The sequence below is a fragment of the Balaenoptera acutorostrata genome, chromosome 8 (assembly GCF_949987535.1).
Source record: "Balaenoptera acutorostrata chromosome 8, mBalAcu1.1, whole genome shotgun sequence".
In the NCBI taxonomy this organism is placed as follows: domain Eukaryota; kingdom Metazoa; phylum Chordata; class Mammalia; order Artiodactyla; family Balaenopteridae; genus Balaenoptera; species Balaenoptera acutorostrata.
In genome coordinates this window covers 113,407,116-113,426,956 of record NC_080071.1, presented here as the reverse complement: position 1 = coordinate 113,426,956, position 19,841 = coordinate 113,407,116, and the positions used below count along the sequence as shown (strand labels likewise).

The 19,841-nt window shown below is 46.8% G+C and overlaps 1 protein-coding gene and 1 pseudogene across 1 annotated transcript in view; one reads left to right on the top strand and one right to left on the bottom strand.

Moving 5' to 3' along the window:
- The window catches only part of GPR39 (G protein-coupled receptor 39), a 234,643-nt gene that overhangs the window by 18,040 nt on the left and 196,762 nt on the right, over positions 1-19,841 (bottom strand). The window lies entirely within an intron of this gene.
- Positions 15,441-19,841, top strand: part of LOC103005603 (60S acidic ribosomal protein P1-like) — an 86,551-nt pseudogene continuing 82,150 nt past the window's right edge.

Below are 19,841 nucleotides of genomic sequence, written 5' to 3'. Positions count from 1 at the left end.
CATGTTACTTCACATTCTTGCTATCATTTAATCTGATAGCAAAATTGGGAAATTAATATCTTCCTTATAGGATGATGGTGTAACCGAGCAGGACCCTATGGGGCCTTTCCTGGAACAGACCCCCTCCCCCATAGTCTCTGCTGTAGCTCCTCTCTGAAGTAGCCAGATAATAGTATCTCATGCGTTATTTCCTGAGTTTTTCAGATGCTAAAAACCACCACCTAATGGAAGAAAATAACTACTTGATGATCACGAACATGTGGCCCCCAGACCTTCTGGCGCCTAAGGATGGATCGTGTTATCTGCCCTGTTACCTCACCATCAACCAATCAGAGAACTGAACTGATCACATTACCCTGCGACACCCCTCCCTCACCTTGCCTTTAAAAATGCTTTGCTGCAACCCTTCGGGGAGTTCAAGGTTTTGGAGCAGGAGCCACCTGTCCTGTTCTCCTCGCACGGCCCTGCAATAAACCTTTCTCTGCTCCAAACTCCAACGTTTTGGTATTGTTTGGCCTCACCGTGCATTGGGCAGGCGAACTTGCCTTCAGTAACAATTGGAATATAAAATGAGACTGTATGTCAACACTTGGCATATTGATACTCAATAAATGTTATTTCCCTTTCTCTCTGTTTCCTAGAATCCTGGGTTTGGGGGGAAAAACAAAGTAGTATCTCTGCCACCATCCTGCTTCAAGCATAGTACTCTGCACACCATTGCACTCGGGTCGCACTAACATTGTGGCAGGGTGTCCTACAATTCAATGCAATTCTCACACTATTTACCTGAAGACAGCATCAGATCCCACAGGCTAAGGTCTCAATCCTACAAAACTACTCCCCTGACCCCACTTCAGATGCCAGTTGCAAGCCCAGGTTGCCTTCCGACCAACCAGCTATAGATCTGAAGTTCCAACAACCCCTCCCTTGGGTTTGATTAATTTGCTAAAAAGCAACTAAAAGAATTCAGAGAAACATTTTACTTACTAGATTACCGGTTTATCATAAAAAGATGTAACTCAGAACAGCCAGATGGAAACGATGCAGAGGGCAAGGCATGGGGAGCAGACAGTGTGGCGCCTCCAAGCTCTCTCTGGGGCCCCACTCTCTCCAAATCTCCATGTGTTCACCAACCTGGAAGCGCTCCAGGCGCCTTATTTTGATTTTTTATGGAGGCTTCCTTACATAGCTGTGATTGATTAAATTACTGGCCATTGATGACTGAACTCAGTCTCCAGTCTGCCTCCCTTCCCTCCCGGGAGATCTGGGGTGGGGCTGAAAGTTCTAGCCCCCTAATCACTGGTCGGTTCTCCAAGCAACTAGCCCCATCCAGAGGTCCCTCCAAAAGTCACCTCATTAACATAACAAAAGACACCTTGATTGCTCTCCTCACCGAGAAACTTTAAAGGTTTTAGAAGCTCTGCGCCAGAAATGGGGATGAAGACCACATATATATTTCTTATTATAAATCACAATATCACAGGTGGTAACGTAGCTCTCAGTTTTGGCACGTGCCTAGAGTTGTTAATCCTCCCTTCCTCAGTAAAAGCACCCTGATAGTCCTTTGGGGAACCACTATCCCTGACAATCCCTGAGGTCCAGGTTGGAGGTTGACTCCACTCTACAACCCCAAAAGTAGATAGATGCTGAAGGAGTGGGCAATCAGAGTCACAGTGGCTGGTTCAGTGATGGACACGGGACCCAGTCAGGCCAACCAGACACAGTATTGGGACGTTTGCTGGAACCACTGGGAAAGAAACACTCTGTTGGTGTTGCCCAACCAAGAAAATAGAAATCTGCAAGCCTGTGACTATGACTGCCCCAGCATGGGAGAGCCTTCCCTGAAACTGATGTCGATGCAAAGGAAAGCAAAGCAAAGACATAGTAAGAGAGAGTAAAGGATTTCTGACACTGTTTGAGACTGGACCCTACCAGACCTGAAATAAGACCTACCCATGGACTTTTTCAATTATATGAACTAATACCTTCCTTCATTCCTTTCTCACTTTCTTTCTTTCTCTCTCTCTCTTTTTTTCTTAAGCCAACTTGAATACAGTTTTCTCTTACTTCCAACCATAACAATGCCAATTATATAAATCTCTTTAATTTAATGTGACCTGCAGGGGCAATTCTTCATTCTCCTCAGGTAACATCACTCAGTCTCTCAGGTATAAACTGAATCCCTCCTTCTGTAAATAAGCATTTTCTTTTGCCCATTTGAAGTAAAAGAGAATGAGAGGATTAGTGGCTGCTTTCTACCACTCATACCACTGGGACTTTATCTACTCGAAGCTTGATTTCTCTCTTTTCTCTTTATTGACTAAAGCAATCCAATCCTTTCCTTTCATAGGAAATCTATGCTTATTTACTTGTTTCCTGTTACAAAAAAAACCCAGCTACCCTTTCTCTTCCTTTATGCAAGGTATTTTTGGATGTAGAATTTAGAGTTGGAAGGGATATCGAGGACATAATCAGTGGAGCCTTATTATTTGGCCAATGAGAAAACAGAGGGTGAATGTGGAGCCCAATGCCATCAATGGCGGAGTCTCTGACTTCAAGTCAGTGCAATTTCAACAGCAATCGATGCTTTGCCATGACCTTGCACACAATCAAAGCTATTTGTGGGTGGATTAAAATATCGAGTACTTATCACAGTGCCTTTGGAGAAAGCACTGCAGCCTTGGATTCTGGCCCCAGCGCTGCGCTCACCAGCTGTGTGACCTTGGGGATGTCATTTAACTATTCAAAATCTGATTCTTCATTTATAGATTTAGAGGTCAGACTAAGAGGATCATAAAATGTCATAAGGTTAATGAACCTAAAGCAGATCATGGACCAAGAGAAAGCATTCCTACAAAACAACAAGATAAAGACAGATGATCTGGTCGGGAAAAAAAATGGTCCAACGACTTGAGCAGGAACTTCACAAGAGACTATCCAAATGGCCAACAAACAAATTCAAAGATGTTCCACATCATGAGTCTTCAGGGAAATGCAAATTAAAACCACAGTTAGATATAACCACATATTGAACAGAATGGCTAAAATAAAAATACACGGTGGGGGGGCGGAAAACATGTGTGGGCAAGGATATGGAGCAACCGGAATGCTCAAACACTGCTGGTGGGACGTCAGCTGGCACAACTACTTCGGAAAACCATCTGGCAGTCTCCACTAAAGCTGCACATCTGTGTGCCCAGTGACCCAGCAGATCCACTCCCAGCTATATGCCGACAGAAATGCATAATATACGTCCACCTAAAGACACGGACAAGAATGTTCACAGCAACCTTTCTAGAAGGGTCCCGAACTGGAAACTACGCAAAAGCTCATCAGTGGTAGAAAGTGTAGCTAAATAGGATATCTGCACAATGGGATACTATACACTGCATATAGCAGTGGGAATTTGCAGAATAAACCACACCCTGCAATATGGTTGCATCTCACAAACATAATGCTGAGTGAAGAAGGCAGACACAAATGATTACATGTTATATGATTTTGTGTATACAAAGCAAAAAAACAGGAAAGCAAACGCATGGTGTTAGAAGTCAGGATAATGGCTACCCTTAGGGGATAAGTACAAGGGGGCACAGGGGAGGTCGTGGGGTACTGGTGATGCTCTATTTCTTAATCTAGTTATGCAAATGCGTTCAAGCTGTAAACGCATAATATGTGTACTTTTCAGTATGCATGTTAGACTTCAACAAAAAGTGCAAAAATATTTTTTAAAAGTATTCCAGCATGGACAGTAAATGTCATTCCCTGTTATGGGCTGAACTGTTCCCCTCGCAAATTCATATATTGAAGCCCTACCCCAGTACCTCAGAATGTGACTGTATGTATTTGTAGATAAAGTCTTTAAAGTTAAATTAATTAAGTTAAAATGGGGTGATTAAAGTGGGCCCTAATCCAGTGACCAGGTATCCTTATAAGAGGAAATTAGGCTACAGACAACACAGATAGAGGGATGACCATGTGAGGACACAGTGAGAAGGTGGCCATCTGCAAGCCAGCAAGAGAGGCCTCAGAAGAAACCAACCCTGCTGGCCTCTTGATCTTGGACTTCTGGCCCCCAGAACCATGAGAAAATAAATTTTTGTTGTTTAAGTCACACAGTTGGTGGTATTTTGCTACGGCAGCCCTAGGAAACTAACTCAGCCACCCTAGATATTCTTGGCTTCCTTTTATGCTGGGCATTGAGATACAAATGAAGCACTTTCCTGGGAGGTAGAAGAGGCTTGGGCTGCCATAGGTGGAGGAGAGGAAGAGGGTGGAGGAGAGGAAGAGGGTAAGGAGGGTGGGGAGAGGAGTCCTCTACCCCAGCATCACCTGCCAGGCTGCTTCTGGCTTTTCCATCATTCCAGAGCCTTCCCCAGCTAAAGAAAAAAGGAACAAGCCTCCTTCCTAAGGCAATTGTGCTGGTTTCCCATCTCAAAGCAATCGCAACAGTCAGAGCTCTGGGATTTTTGCTTGAATAATCACAGAAGGTTTTAGAGCTGGAAGAGCCAACGGAAGTCATCTCATCCAACCTTCTCATTTTATAAATGAGGAAAGAAAGGTCTAGAGAAGTTACGAAGCTCATTCAAAGTCACACAGCAAGTGAGTGGCAAAGCCATGACTAAATCTGCACCCGCACCCCTATATCCAGACCAGGGCTTGTGCATGGAATCCTTATTGCCTTCCTCTCTTTGGAGGGCAGGTTGAGGAGGAGATGCAGAGAGCATAGTTGAGCATCCTTTAGAAGCTTGTACTTTATCCCTGCCTTTTGAAGCAGCACCTACACCACTTCACTGTCACTCATGATCCACCCCCAACTCTCCCTTCTCCCATCATCTCTTCTTTACTCGCTGCCCTTCAGCATTTCCTGGCAGTGTCTGGAATTGAGAGCCCAGGGTGCTGGGTTCTTCCACCTGTGTGGCTTCAGGCAAGTCACTAAAACTCTGTGCTGAGGCTTTCTCACCTGCCCAACAGGCACCGGCTCCCTCTGGATGGCTGGGCAAGGCTCTGCGAGGACCGTCCCTGAGACAGGCTGGGACCTGGGACCCTTCGCTGCAGTGCTTGCACCAGCACAAACGTCTCCTCCAGCAGCAAAATACAAAGAAACTAAATGGGACTAAAAATAACTGTGTGCATGGACGGTTGGGGCAAATTATGGACAACAAGATACAAAAAGACCCAAAAAACCCAACTGCCGCTTCTGAAGAGGCAGGAGCAAAACCCGGGTGTTGGGTACCGCGCGTGCCCCCTGCACTCAACACCACAGAGGGGTGGGCAGACCACCTAAGCCCCCCCTCTGGCCCGACCCCTGGACACACCCCTACCCTCACCCTATATAAGGAACCAGCTCACCCTGCTTCAGGAAGCGAGCAAGGGGACCTGTTACTTGTTCTCGCTCCCTCCTGCTGCAGCAGGGGCCCCGTAAAGCCTTGCCTGAATTTCTTGTCTGGCCTCTAGTCAATTTCTATGGATTGGGAAAGGCCAAGAACCCTGGTCGGTATCGTGCCCAGACCAGAAGTCCTGCCCGCCGCCCTCCTGGAGAACCGAGGGGCCAGAGAGCTCGTGCAGAGTTGGGTGGAGCTGCAGCCACCTCTATGCATCTTCCCTCCACTCCCAGCCTGACCTCTGTGATGGGGCCTCTCTAACGCAGTCCCCCAGCACCCCACGGGAGGGCTGGAAACAGACAAGCCGCCTTCTTATTCAGGATGAGGGAGCCAAAAGGCTATGACCTGTCCCAGGCCCAGTGTGGAGCTCTACGAATTCAAGTCCTCACAGTAACCTTGGAAGCTGGGTGTCATTCAGTCCACACAATAAACAGAAAACATCGACATGTCTGAAGATGCAAGCTAGACGGGCCGGGCCAGGGTTGGATCCTGGGTCTCTCTGCCTCCACCATACTCGCCCTTCTGCTGCACCCCAACTGCCCCGATCTGTACCTCAAAATGGCAGCTTGGCAAGTATTAGAGTAGATGGGTCATGTGCCCGGGACGGCAGGCGATAAGAGACCTCTCGGGCACTGACTGTCTCACAAGCGAGCTGGCAGTGGTGACGGCGAAAGAGCCTCCTTTGAATGACTCAGTTAGAAAACAAAATAAAGCCGTGCTTATCACAAGTCGCAATGTATGGCTGACCATCTCCGTCCGGTCGGCTCACACCTTGGGTACCGACAGCTGTGGACACGGGCGCAGGGAGCTGTAAGCTCCAAGTCACGGACATCTACAGCCATGCCAATGACACCCTTCTTTCCCTGTTAACCTGCTTTTTGAAAGACCCTTCGGTAATGAGCTAAGGGAATTCACCCGAGCTCAGGGACCAGCTCTCAGCTGGCCAACTCCGAACACGAGGCAGGAACTTGGAAAGCTTCCAGAGACAGCTCAGAGAGGGGCTCTGGGGGCTGGGCCCAGGCCAGGTGAGAGCTGTGGCCAAAGGAAAACCACTGAAGCAGAAGCGATGCATAGTAGGCCTTTCTAAGTTTCCCTGGAGAGTGGACATATCAAAAATGCAAAAGCTGTGGTTTGATGAGTTAAATAGGACCCACTGGTGACAGAGAAAGAAAGAGAGAAAGAAAAGGGCTGAGGGGAAGTGTCTGGGTGTGGGCAAGTGAAGCAAACTTATTTCCAAGAGACACTGGAGGGTGGGCAGGGAAGATTCCAGGCAGAAGCGGGCACCAACCACCACCCGGACCACCTTCCCCGTCTGGTGCAGAGGAATTGATCCCATCCAGCAGGAAAACGAGGGGCTCTGAGCCACACGGTCCCCCGCAAGAGGTGAGGCGTGGGCACTGCAGGGCGGTGTTTGCAGCAGGCCTGGAGACAGTGTGGCTCTGAGCTTAACCATCCCAGGAAATACAATGAAGTGAGGGGGGAGAAGGGGGAGTGGGGACGGGGGGAGGAGGAGCCTGAGTGGGGAGGAGAGGCCCCCGCCCCTCCCTAGAATGTCCCTCGCATGACTGTGTCATCAACCAAACGGCATTGGGAAACCCCATCCTGGGAAAACCTCCAGCCCAAAGGGCCTACTCATCTGAGGCCCTACTGCCAACATCACAGGACCAGCTGTGCAGGGAGCTGGGGCCTCCGGGCCCAGGAGGGAACAGGTGATCTCGCGGTGGTGGGGGGGGGGTTCCTGCACAGGACAGCAGGCCACTTACTCCCTAGCACCTGGGAAACTCTTGAGAAATCTCCAGCTGGGCAACTGGCCCCCGGGCACCAAGCGCTCAAGGGTTTCTAAGGACGAGAACGAGGCTGTGCCTGGCTCAGAAGGGCCCTGAGCAGTGCCCTGGCCGAAGGCCTCTGATATTCTCTCTAAGCAGAACTGTACTTATATGGTAGCGTCTAGAGCGAGCAGAACTGGTCCCTGCCCTAAAGGGACATGTGAACTCAACTAGACGGCAGGACACAGTCAGCTGATGGCAGGGGTGAAGGGCCATCCCATCCGAACCAGGGCTGAAATGACAAGGCGCGATTCAGCCACTTAGTTGAAACACACCAGTGCCAGGCACTGCCTGCCCCAGGCCCCGTGCCGCCCAGGGCCATGGGACTCTGGCGCACGTACAGGTTGACAATGCGGAGCAGGACAGCTTACGGACAGAGTGGCGGGGTCAGAGGGCAAGGATCCCAAGGGAACTGCAGGACGACAAGGCAGCCATAGACTGCGTTCACAGAGGGGAGAGGGGCGAGCCCCGTCCCTGCCCACCCACCAGGAAAGGCACCAGCCACGCCAGGGGTCCTTAAGAGCCCCTGGCCTCGCTTGGGCAAGGGATGGGGTCTGAAGGCTGTTGGGTGTTCAGGGGATTGAGCGTCTGGGACACCTACAGTGACAGAGCTCTGGGGCCCACCCGGAGCTCTTCTCCCTCTGGCCTGCGCATCCTCTGCCCTGCTTCCTTGACCTCTCTGTGCTTCATCTGCAAAATGGGGCTAACGTTGCCACCACAGGGTTCAGCCCTTGGACGCTGGAGGCAAGGAGGTTAGTTCCCCCTTCCCTGCTGGGACAGAGCTCAGAAGCGCCAAGGCCTGGAGACCCGCTCCGTCTCACTGTGACCAAGCACATAAGCAGCCTGCTGCAGAGACACGCTCGCGCTTGCCCAATCTTTCACTGGCTTCCTCGGCCGTCCTGCCCAGTGCCTGAAACTGCTGCCGCCGCGGCTGGCCGCTGAGGACACACGTGTCCCAATCCTGTTGCAAGGAGGTGCTGAGCCCCGTGTAGGAGATGGTCTGTGTGTGCCCCGCAGTGACTTATTGTCTGGCTGAGCTGGCCTCAAGTTCAGAAGAAAGTCTGCTGGGCTGCAGAACCCGCATCAGAAACCCAGCACCCCGGGAAAGTACATGCTGGGGTGCAGCAGCCAGCCTATCACAGCAGAGACGCAAGTGGGACCAGGCCCCAGGGGAACCTGGAGAGCGCGGCCACCGCCGGCACGGGGCACTCCTGCCGGTGGATGGCTGCTGTGCCCCTGCGGAATGCCCCTCTGGTTGCAACACCTGCAGGCTCCCGGGAGCTCCGCGGGCGCTCTTAGCTGACTCTGCCCCGAAGCAAAGAGACACGCGGGGCAGGGCCCCCTTAACGCCCACATACTGGTCCAGGGGCTGTTGGCACCCTTGACCTCCCTCCCACCTTCTGCAGTTCCATGGGGACCTCAGCGGCGTGGGCAGACAGCCTGGCGTCAAGGAAAGCCGGCTATTAAAGGCATTGCCAGGCCGGGAGAGGGTGATCCTAAAGATAGAGAGGAGATAGAGATAGGGGAGGATGGAGTGGGGTGGCAGATGATCATAAAACCCAGACAGGCCCAGAGTCTGTGCCCCCAAAGCCCACGGCGGGCCCGGTATGCTTCTCAGGTAGGGAGGGTGCTCTGGGCGCCTCTGCCTTGGGGATGGTGCGTCCCCCTCGCAAGTTGCCCACCCAGGCCAGCCTCCATCCTCCAGCGGCAGCCTCCATTTCCCTGGGTTCCTTAGCACCCACCAAGAAGTGCCTGTGTACTTAACACTTCTTTCCCCTTTGTCCCCATTTAGCCATAATAGAAGCTGTGCTCTCAATCTATTGTCACATTTATGATCCAGAAAGCCCTCATTTCCCGCAATAATCTTAAGTGACAATTCAAGGCTTAAATGTACTTTAAGGTTTTGTAATGCTTCTAAAGCAACATCTCGAAATTATAATACAACCTCTGAAATTACTAGTCTGTGTGAAAGAGGGAATGAACAACTGGAAAACGAAATGAGAATCCAGCAAATTGATCTAAGGCTGAAATGATGTAGTTTAGTAAGTTTCAGCGATGTGAGTGGGAGAATGCCAGGGTGACCTCTGTCAGGTGCCAGACGGCCTAGCTAGGGGAACAGACATCTAATTTAAGGAATGCCTTCTTTTTCCACTTTCCTGATCCATCAAGGAGGAGACAGCCAGAGTCTTCTCACCTGGATTTTTCCAGGGTGGGAAAAGGAAGGGCGTATTTAAAGGGAACCAACCGCCACCCCTGACCAAGGAAGAGAGTTTGAGAGAAGAGACACAGTAGGTAGTAGAGGGGACGTGGGGCAGAATCAAACCAGAAAGAGCCTATTGCCGGCTTCCAGAGGTGGTTCTCTGTTAATTCCATCCATTTTTGCCAATGCTCACTCAGTGCCATTGTCTGATTTATTCCCAACGTTACTTCTAAGAACAGATAAGGATTCCGAGGCTCAGAGAGGTTAAGGAACTTGGGCACGTACACAGAGAAAGCTGTGTGGCCTGGGTTTGAACTCAGGTTGAAGTTCAAAGCTTATACTCATATTTTATAGTAAAGAGAACCTGAACTTTTAGAAAGGATTTTAAAAGCTTTAATTAAAAGTAATAATAGGGGCTTCCCTGGTGGCGCAGTGGTTGAGAATCTGCCTGCCAATGCAGGGGACACGGGTTCGAGCCCTGGTCTGGGAAGATCCCTCATGCCGCGGAGCAACTCGGCCCGTGAGCCACAATTACTGAGCCTGCGCGTCTGGAGCCTGTGCTCCGCAACAAGAGAGGCCGCGACAGTGAGAGGCCCGCGCACCGTGATGAAGAGTGGCCCCCGCTTGCCACAACTAGAGAAAGCCCTCGCACAGAAACGAAGACCCAACACAGCCATATATACATACATACATACATACATACATTAAAAAAAAAAGAATGTAAGCAGACAAGAATAGCATTACAAAAATTAAAAAAAAAAGTAATAATAATAACTCAATGAACAAATGAAAAGATAAACTGGGGGAAATATTTCCTGTACATATAACAAACAAATGCTGAATATAAAATTACCCAATATAAAAAGAGGTCTTAGAAATCAACAGAAAGGAACTTCTCTGGTGGCGCAGTGGTTGAGAATCTGCCCGCCAATGCAGGGGACACAGGTTCAATACCTGGTCCAGGAGGATTCCCCATGCCACGGAGCAACTAAGCCCATGCACCACAACTACCGAGCCCGTGAGCCACAACTACCGAGCCCGTGAGCCACAACTACTGAGGCCTGCGCGCCTACAGCCCGTGCACAAGAGAAGCCCCTGCTCGCTGCAACTAGAGAAAAGCCCGCGTGCAGCAATAAGGACCCAACACAACCCAGTAAATAAATAAATAAATAAATAAAAGAACCCAACAGAAAAAGATTAGCAGTCCAAAAGAAAGGTAGTTTTAGGATTCTCTATGTATAGTATCATGTCATCCACAAACAGTGACAGAACTGCCACCAGAAAACTGCTAGAGCTAATTAATGAATATGGTAAAGTTGCAGGATACAAAATTAATACACAGAAATCTCTTGCATTCCTATACACTAATGATGAAAAATCTGAAAGAGAAATTATGGAAACACTCCCATTTACCATTGCAACAAAAAGAATAAAATACCTAGGAATAAACCTACCTAGGGAGACAAAAGACCTGTATGCAGAAAACTATAAGACACTGATGAAAGAAATTAAAGATGATACCAACAGATGGAGAGATATACCATGTTCTTGGATTGGAAGAATCAACATCGTGAAAATGAGTATACTACCCAAAGCAATCTACAGATTCAATGCAATCCCTATCAAATTACCAATGGCATTTTTTACGGAGCTAGAACAAATCATCTTAAGATTTGTATGGAGACACAAAAGACCCCGAATAGCCAAAGCAGTCTTGAGGGAAGAAAACGGAGCTGGAGGAATCAGACTCCCTGACTTCAGACTGTACTACAAAGCTACAGTAATCAAGACAATATGGTACTGGCACAAAAACAGAAACATAGATCAATGGAACAAGATAGAAAGCCCAGAGATAAACCCACGCACCTATGGTCAACTAATCTATGACAAAGGAGGCAAAGATATACAATGGAGAAAAGACAGTCTCTTCAATAAGTGGTGCTGGGAAAACTGGACAGCTACATGTAAGAGAATGAAATTAGAATACTCCCTAACACCATACACAAAAATAAACTCAAAATGGATTAGAGACCTAAATATAAGACTGGACACTATAAAACTCTTAGAGGAAAACATAGGAAGAACACTCTTTGACATCAATCACAGCAAGATCTTTTTTGACCCACCTCTTAGAGAAATGGAAATAAAAACAAACATAAACAAGTGGGACCTAATGAAACTTCAAAGCTTTTGTACAGCCAAGGAAACCATAAACAAGACGAAAAGACAACCCTCAGAATGGGAGAAAATATTTGCAAATGAATCAACGGACAAAGGATTAATCTCCAAAATATATAAACAGCTCATTCAGCTCAATATTAAAGAAACAAACACCCCAATCCAAAAATGGGCAGAAGACCTAAATAGACATTTCTCCAAAGAAGACATACAGACGGCCACGAAGCACATGAAAAGATGCTCAACATCACTAATTATTAGAGAAATGCAAATCAAAACTACAATGAGGTATCACCTCACTCCTGTTAGAATGGGCATCATCAGAAAATCTACAAACAACAAATGCTGGAGAGGGTGTGGAGAAAAGGGAACCCTCTTGCACTGTTGGTGGGAATGTAAATTGATACAGCCACTATGGAGAACAATATGGAGGTTCCTTAAAAAATGAAAAATCGAATTACCATATGACCCAGCAATCCCACTGCTGGGCATATACCCAGAGAAAACCGTAATTCAAAAAGACACATGCACCCGAATGTTCATTGCAGCACTATTTACAATAGCCAGGTCATGGAAGCAACCTAAATGCCCATCAACAGACAAATGGATAAAGAAGTTGTGGTACATATATACAATGGAATATTACTCAGCCATAAAAAGGAACGAAATTGAGAGTCATTTGTTGAGATGTGGATGGGTCTAGAGACTGTCATACAGAGTGAAGTAAGTCAGAAAGAGAAAAACAAATATCGTATATTAATGCATGTATGTGGAACCTAGAAAAATGGTACAGATGAGCCAGTTTGCAGGGCAGAAGTTGAGACACAGATGTAGAGAATGGACATATGGACACCAAGGGGGGAAAACTGCGGTGGGGTGGGGATGGTGGTGTGCTGAATTGGGCGATTGGGATTGACATGTATACACTGATGGGTATAAAATTGATGCCTAATAAGAACCTGCAGTATAAAAAAACAAACAAAACAACTAATACTAAACTTTCTTTGGGTTATTTGTATGGAAATATGTTAATATAAATGTTTCAGACATTAAAAAAAAAAAAAGGTAAAGGACGGCAATAGGCAAAATTAATGGCAATAAATATACCAAAAAATAATTAACTTACCAACATATGAAAAAAAATGTAAATCAGAACCACAATTAGATCTCATTTTTGCCCTTCACAACGGTTTGAAAGATTGGTATACACAATATTGGTAAGGTTCCAGTATGGAAATGGGGTGGAGGCATTCCTATTCACTGCTCAAAGGGAAAATCTGCTCAACTCCCTTGGAGGCAACTGTGTAATATCCTCCAAAATCCAAAAGCACATACTATTTTCCCCAGGAACTCCATCTCTAGGACTCTAAGCCATAAAAATACTTAGTCAAACGTGCAAATATTTTAGTACAAGGAATTCTGCTGCCAGAAAAAATTCTTACAACCCAAATATCCGGCAACAGAAGATACTTAATAATTATGGTACATCCACCCATAGCTGTTAAACAAATGAGACAATTCTGTATGCACTGAAAAGGACCCAAGATTACACTGCGCTGTTAAGTAGAAAAAAAGGAATCCACAAAACATATTCATAGTTTGTGCTACTGGAAAAAAAAAATCAAAGAAGTGTGTCTATGGATGGATGTTTCTGTGCATTTGTGTTCGTATAGAGAAACCTCTGGAAGAAGAGGCATCAGGTTCCACAGTGGACACCACTGGGCAACAGACCTGGGAGAGGAGAAGGAAGCTTCAGTTTCCCCTTTATATACTCCTACGTGCTTTGATTCTTTAAAACAACTTTATGGGGAAAAACAGAATATTCTCTGGGAAGGTAGTAAAAGAAATCCTAGAATGATGCATGGTAGCATTGGAACGCCGCAGAAAAGCAGTGAAGAAGCCCAGTGTCTGCCCTCAAGGAGCTCGTATGGGATCGGAAATTGACTTGCATTCAGAGACAGACAACCCTACAACAGGAGATCCTACAAAACCGGAAGAATGAAGACCCATGGCCAGAGAGAACTATTTCATTCTGCAGAAGGCCGGGGGAAAGTGAAAAGCTGAAGAGGGTTTCTTAGAGAGGCGATACTCCCAATGGGCTTGGGGAAGAAGTAGGATTTTGCTGGCTGAAAAGGAGGAAAAGGAAATCCAGGAGGAGAGGACAGGAACGGGCATTGAGAGACTGCAGAGTGACATTTCGTTGAGCGAAAGCACAGGGACACCTGATTCTCTGGTCCAGGCCCTGGCTACAAATATCAGAGCGCTTAGACAGGCTCCATTATAGGGCAAGGATGCTGCCAGGTAGAGGGGAGGTGAAGACCAGGGTGCCTGGCATAGGGAAGGCTACCCCCTGCCAAAGGAACCTGTGGAGGCTCAGCCTGGTCCAGCCCCATCCTCTCTGGCCCACACTAAAGTCCACCATGAACAGGCTGAAGTGGAGGGTGGAGCTGCTTCAACCTTCCCTCCCGTTGGCCTTGCCTCCAGAATCTCCTCTCTACACTCTTTTCTTGGGCCCCTGGGTGCTCTCTCCCCTCGCCTTCCCCTACGCTCAAATCCCTGCCACTGAAAACCTCAAAGGCTTCACCCTGTGTGGTGACAGATGCCCTCTCGGGTGTAAGGACAGCTCGATGAGTACAGAGTGCTGGGGAGTAGGGCAGATCTGGACCAAATCCTGGCTGGCTCTGCCCCCTTCCAGCTGGGCAAAGAACAACCTCTTCTAGCCCATTTTCTCATCTGCAAACTGGAATAACACCAACATTCTCATAGGGTTATTGGGAGAATGATAATTAAAATTGAGAGCAGGGCTTCCCTGGTGGCGCAGTGGTTGAGAATCTGCCTGCCAATGCAGGGGACACGGGTTCGGGCCCTGGTCTGGGAAGATCCCACATGCCATGGAGCAACTAGGCCCGTGAGCCACAACTGCTGAGCCTGCGCGTCTGGAGCCCGTGCTCTGCAACAAGAGAGGCCGCGATGGTGAGAGGCCCGCGCACCGCGATGAAGAGTGGCCCCCGCTCGCCGCAACTAGAGAAAGCCCTCGCACAGAAACGAAGACCAAACACAGCCAAAAATAAATAAATAAATAAATTTAAAATTGAGAGCAGACCTAGCTCAGAACCCAACATATACCAAACTCTCAACAAATAGCGGCTCTCACCTGGCTAGAAGGAGGGGAGGGGCAGACATGGACCGACAAAACCACGGTTCAGTAGAAAGATCACAGGAAAGGTTTTGGAGGGGAGGGGGGCTTTCTGAATTTCTGTGAATCTCACCAGGATTATTTAATCTGTGTTGAAGGATCACCTGCTTAAAACATCTGGGTCAAAACCAAGGCTGGGACTGGGATGAGACAAGGGAGGTGCCTAGGGCACAAAATTTAAGGAGGCACTGGCTCTTGGGGCCGGGCAAGTGCAGAGTCAGCACCTGAGCGTGAGCGCCTCCTTAAATTTTCCATCCTAGCTGCCTCACTTGCCTTACCCTAGTCCTGGCCCAGGTCAAAACAGTGGCTTAGAGATGAACCTCTAAGAAGCAAGCTTTGAATTAAATAGAGATATTGCTTCAGGGAGAAGCAAGCAACTGATCCCCCTGGCTGGGCAGATGTGTTTATTTGGAGTGAGAGGGGAGCGGGGGAGTGCAGTTACAGTGAGTGACTTACCAGGCCTGGAGCAAGAGTTGGCATCTACAAGGGCCTGATCTCACCGGTTAATTGGCCCTAGCCGCCTCCCTGCAATTCTCTAGTCAGCTAGCATTAACACACCTCAGGCCCACTCTTCAATAAGGCAGACTCTGTTAGGAGCTGCCCTGCTACCTGGGCCATCTCAGTGTGACGGACCATCCTTTCCAGATGGGAGGGAAATGTGCAATGATGCCTTCGAGAAAGGCATGAAAGTTGAAGATAACACGCAAGAAGGGGCAGGCCTCCAGGTGAGGCTGAAGGAAGGAAAGTCACCTGCTTGTTGGAGAGGAGGTATTCTGGGGAACTGCCAAGCACTATTTCATTCTGCTTTCAGTGTAGGTCTCTGGGTTGTGAGATCATGGCTGAGCTATCACAGCTCCTGATGACAAGTCATGAAAAACATGTCTTTCCCAATCTCTTTCCAGGTTCCTGCAGATGCGATTAAATCCATGATTTGAGGACTTAAGAAGGCACCTCTCAGGTTTTGAAACAGCAAACCAACAGGACTGGGGTGGGTAGAGGGGAAAATGAGGAGAGCCAGGAAGGGAAGCGATGCATGGGTTCAGGGAGAGGTCCCAAGATAAAGAGTAGACTTTAATTCTAGGGGGGAAAGAACACCAAAGATGATTTTTTAAAAATTAAGATAAGTAGTCTTGATTCTTGGAGCAAGAAAATTATCTATCCTGGGTTTTCTGGAGCTCTTGGAGCTTAAAATGATGATTTAAGACAGCCACCCTGGACATTGCAACTTTGGTGGGTGAAGAGAGATCAAGAAGAATTGAGAGCAAGAGGAGCTTCTGGACAAAGGGAAATTCACACTGAACTAAGGTATCAGTTTTGGCTTTCAGCTTATAATTTTGCAGTATAGGTACCAGAAGTTGCTGCTCATGTCATTCTGTATGGACCTGTTTCCTATAGCAAGAACACTCACCCACCAGTTCATTTATTTATTCACGAATTCACTCTCTCACGCCTTTGTTAGGTATCTATTAAGAGGCAGGCACTGTGTGAAACACTGGGGATATAAGCATAAAAGATAAGATGTTTACCCTTGAGGACATCATGGGCTAGTGGAAAAAACAAATAACTCCACGACTTCAATGGACCCTGATACTGATGAGGGCCATGCTTCAGTATCTAGATGAGAATGCGGAGGAGGAAGACAAGGATTAGGATAACGACAAGCGTGATGACAGGCTAACATTTATGCAGTGCTTATGGTACACCATGCCCTGTGCTAAGTGGTGGTGATATAGTAATGAACATGGGAGAGTTTCTGCCTCTGAAGTTCAACAGAGGAGACAAACACATAAATTAGCAATTTCAGCTTATGTCCTAAGGGCTGTTCTTAATTACCTCAGATGATAGGCAATTCCCACTCCCTACACCCGGTCTCAGAGGGATCAATGAAATCTTCCTGAAGGAGGAGTTTAAGCTGAAGTATTAAATGGGCATGAGATTTACCCAAGCAAAATGAAGGTAGGTAAGATTTTCTGGGTGGATACAGCAGCACATAGAAAATCTCACACAATAGGGGAGTTTAAAAAAAAAGTTTTACAGACATGTTTGTTATCTATTTGGAGTGTGACAAAGCTGGAGCAGGTAGCAAGTGCAACAAGACAAGAAAAATAAACAAAATGATTGAAGAAGAAATGAAACTCTTATTCACAGACTTCATGACTACATACAGAAAATCCAAAAGCATCTACAGAGAAACTACTCAAATTAATAAATGAATTTTAAAAAGTCCCTGGACATAAAGTCAATTTTTAAATGGATAATTTGCAATAGCATTTAAAAAAATCAATACTTAGGAATAAATCTAAAAAAAATCAGCAAGACCTCTACACTAAAAATTATAAAACATTAATGAGAGAAATTAAAGAAAGCCTAAATAAATAAATTCAATGTTATAAAGATATAAATTCCCTCCAAATTAATTTAAAATCAATCAAAATCCCAGCAGGTATTTTGTAGACATTTACGAGCTGATTCCAAAATTTATATAGAAATGCAAAGGGCTAAGATTAGCCAACGTAATCTTGAAGATGAGGAGCAAAGATAAGACTCATACTACAAGCTATCATGACCTATTATAACACTTAAGACCATGTGACAGTAGCTCAAGAATAGATAAGCGCACCAACAAAACACAACAGAGGATCCAGATATACACATATATGGTCACCTGATTTATAACAAAGTGACACTTCGGGGAAGCAAGTAAAGAATGGACTTTTCAATACATGGTCGATTGGATCTCCAAACGGCAAAAATAAATCTTGTGCCTAACCTGAAACCATACACGAAAATCAATTCCAGAAGAATTACAGATCTAAGTGCGAAAGATAGCTTTTAGAAGCAAGCATAGAAGAGTATCCTGATGCCTTGGAGTAAGCAACGATTTCCTTGTAGGAACTAATTAGAACAGAACCTGATAAAAACCACAGGGTCAGGAAATTTAAAATGCATCTCTCATGTCAGCAAAGAACAAACCAACCAAAACTGGTGGGGGGATCAAAGGAGCTGGAACTAGAAGGAAAGAGATGCCTGGGTTCACGGGAAGTTCCTAAGACGGAGAGCAAACTAATTTGACTCTCGGAAGGAAGGAATGCTGAGGAAGGTGAAGAAGAGTTTTGGCTCTTGCTTCTTGGAGCTTGGCCATGGTGATTTAGGAAAGTCAATACAGGGCCCTGCAACATTGGGTGGATGGAGAGAGACACTAGAGCGACCATGAGCAGGATAAGCTTCTGGGCAAAGGGAGATGAAACTCCGTTTGCCTTCAGGCTGGTAATTCTGCAACATAAGCATGTATGTAGATGAGAAGCTCAGTTTGGGTCATGGGTCATTAGTTGATTCAGCAAGATAAATGTGATGCCTCAAATTAAACACTTCACTAATTGCCCCTGAGGAAAAGAAATATACTTGCTACTTGTAGATGCCCAAGGAAGGACATTACTTAGAACAAATGCAAGTTCAATTTCAATAATTGACACTATATAACTCAGGTCTCATGTGCTGAGGCCACAAGGAGCCTGAGTGTTCTGACAGCAGAATGGCTTTATTAGATAAAAGCCTTTCTTGGAGGAGGGGTGCTTTGAGCCATGTCTTGAAGGAAGCTCCCGTTTTTACAAATCAGTACACTAGGTCTTCCAGCAGCTTTCAGGGCAATTTCATCAAAGGAAATTGGTCATAACAACCAAGAGGTGGATGGAGACGCTTAACTGAGCCGAGCTGAGATATGTAAATGGCTTAGTCTCTCCCCAGTGTTCTGGGGCTTCCTGATTTCTCACCTAAACTTGCACTTGGCTTGGTCACTTAAGTTAAAAACTAAATCAAGTGAAAGACTTGTTTTCAGAAGATAGCAATGGGAAAGAGTGCTTTACCTGAGTTACTCTCAACTTGCCCAACCATCTTCACCCCTTGACATGGCTGGGAATCTTTGACAGCCAAGCAAAGAGGCCTCAATAAATCTAGAAGCCAGTCCTTCTGCCGCCCTTTACTTGCAAGAAAGGAAAAGTCATGGGATGAAGCTACTGGTGGAGCGAGCTGGAAATGACCGATTTTCCTGCACCATGTTCTCCTGAAGTGAATTAAGAAAGGGTACTTTGCCCAGATTCGGAACATAGGAAGTTGGGTTCTTCAAGATCCCGCAGACTGTGCTATGGTGAAGTAAACAGTGTGGCACAGACTGGCTAACTGGCCGAGAAGGAGCTACGTTTCTCAGCCTCCTTGGAGATCGGGCATGGCCATGTGATTTGGCAGCAATAGAATGAAGGCAGAAGTGACTGCATGCCCTCCAATACTGGCCCTGGAAGTTGCCCACACCTATTACTCCACACCCTTCCCCCTTCTGCCATCCTGATTCAGATGAACTCAGCAACCTTGGGAGCCATGCACTGACTATAGGTTATGGCAGAGCCCCAAGGGGGAAAGATTCTGGATTTGTGAGTCATCACGTGGGGATGTCTCCTGACCATCAGTAACATCTACTTTGGATGTTTTCATGAGTGAGAAATAAACTTCTGTCAAGCCATCATACATGATACATTTTGGAGTTGTCTGTTATAGCAGTTAACATTATCTTAATTGATCCAGAATGTTCCTGCATGATGGCTATGTCTAGAACACTTGGGTGATTCGATAGCTTTGATATTGAAGCCAAGTCCATTCTGGACCAGTTAGCACTGAACAAAAGAAAAGAACAAACCACAAGGAGCAGATAAGCATTTAGTCTTTGTGTGGACCTGACAGAGGGTCTGTGACCAAAGGGGTGAAGTATTCCCATGTATTCAACAGTCCAGTGAGAATGGGGGAGGCAGGTAGCCAGATTGTTACTACGAATGCAGGGAGTTATAACAGAATCGCTAACAGAGTCTCGCAAAATCAGGAAAGACTTTCCTGGCAAGGGATGTTTAAACCAAGTCTTCAAGAGTGAACAGACAGGTACCAGGTAGAGATGAGGGTAGAGTAGAAGAAAGGGGGGCACAGCGTTGTAGAACAAGGAAGCAGGGCTTGCACTAAATTACAAAGCTGGAAGGTCAATCTGGCTTGTGTCGCCAGAGGTGACTCTGGACAGG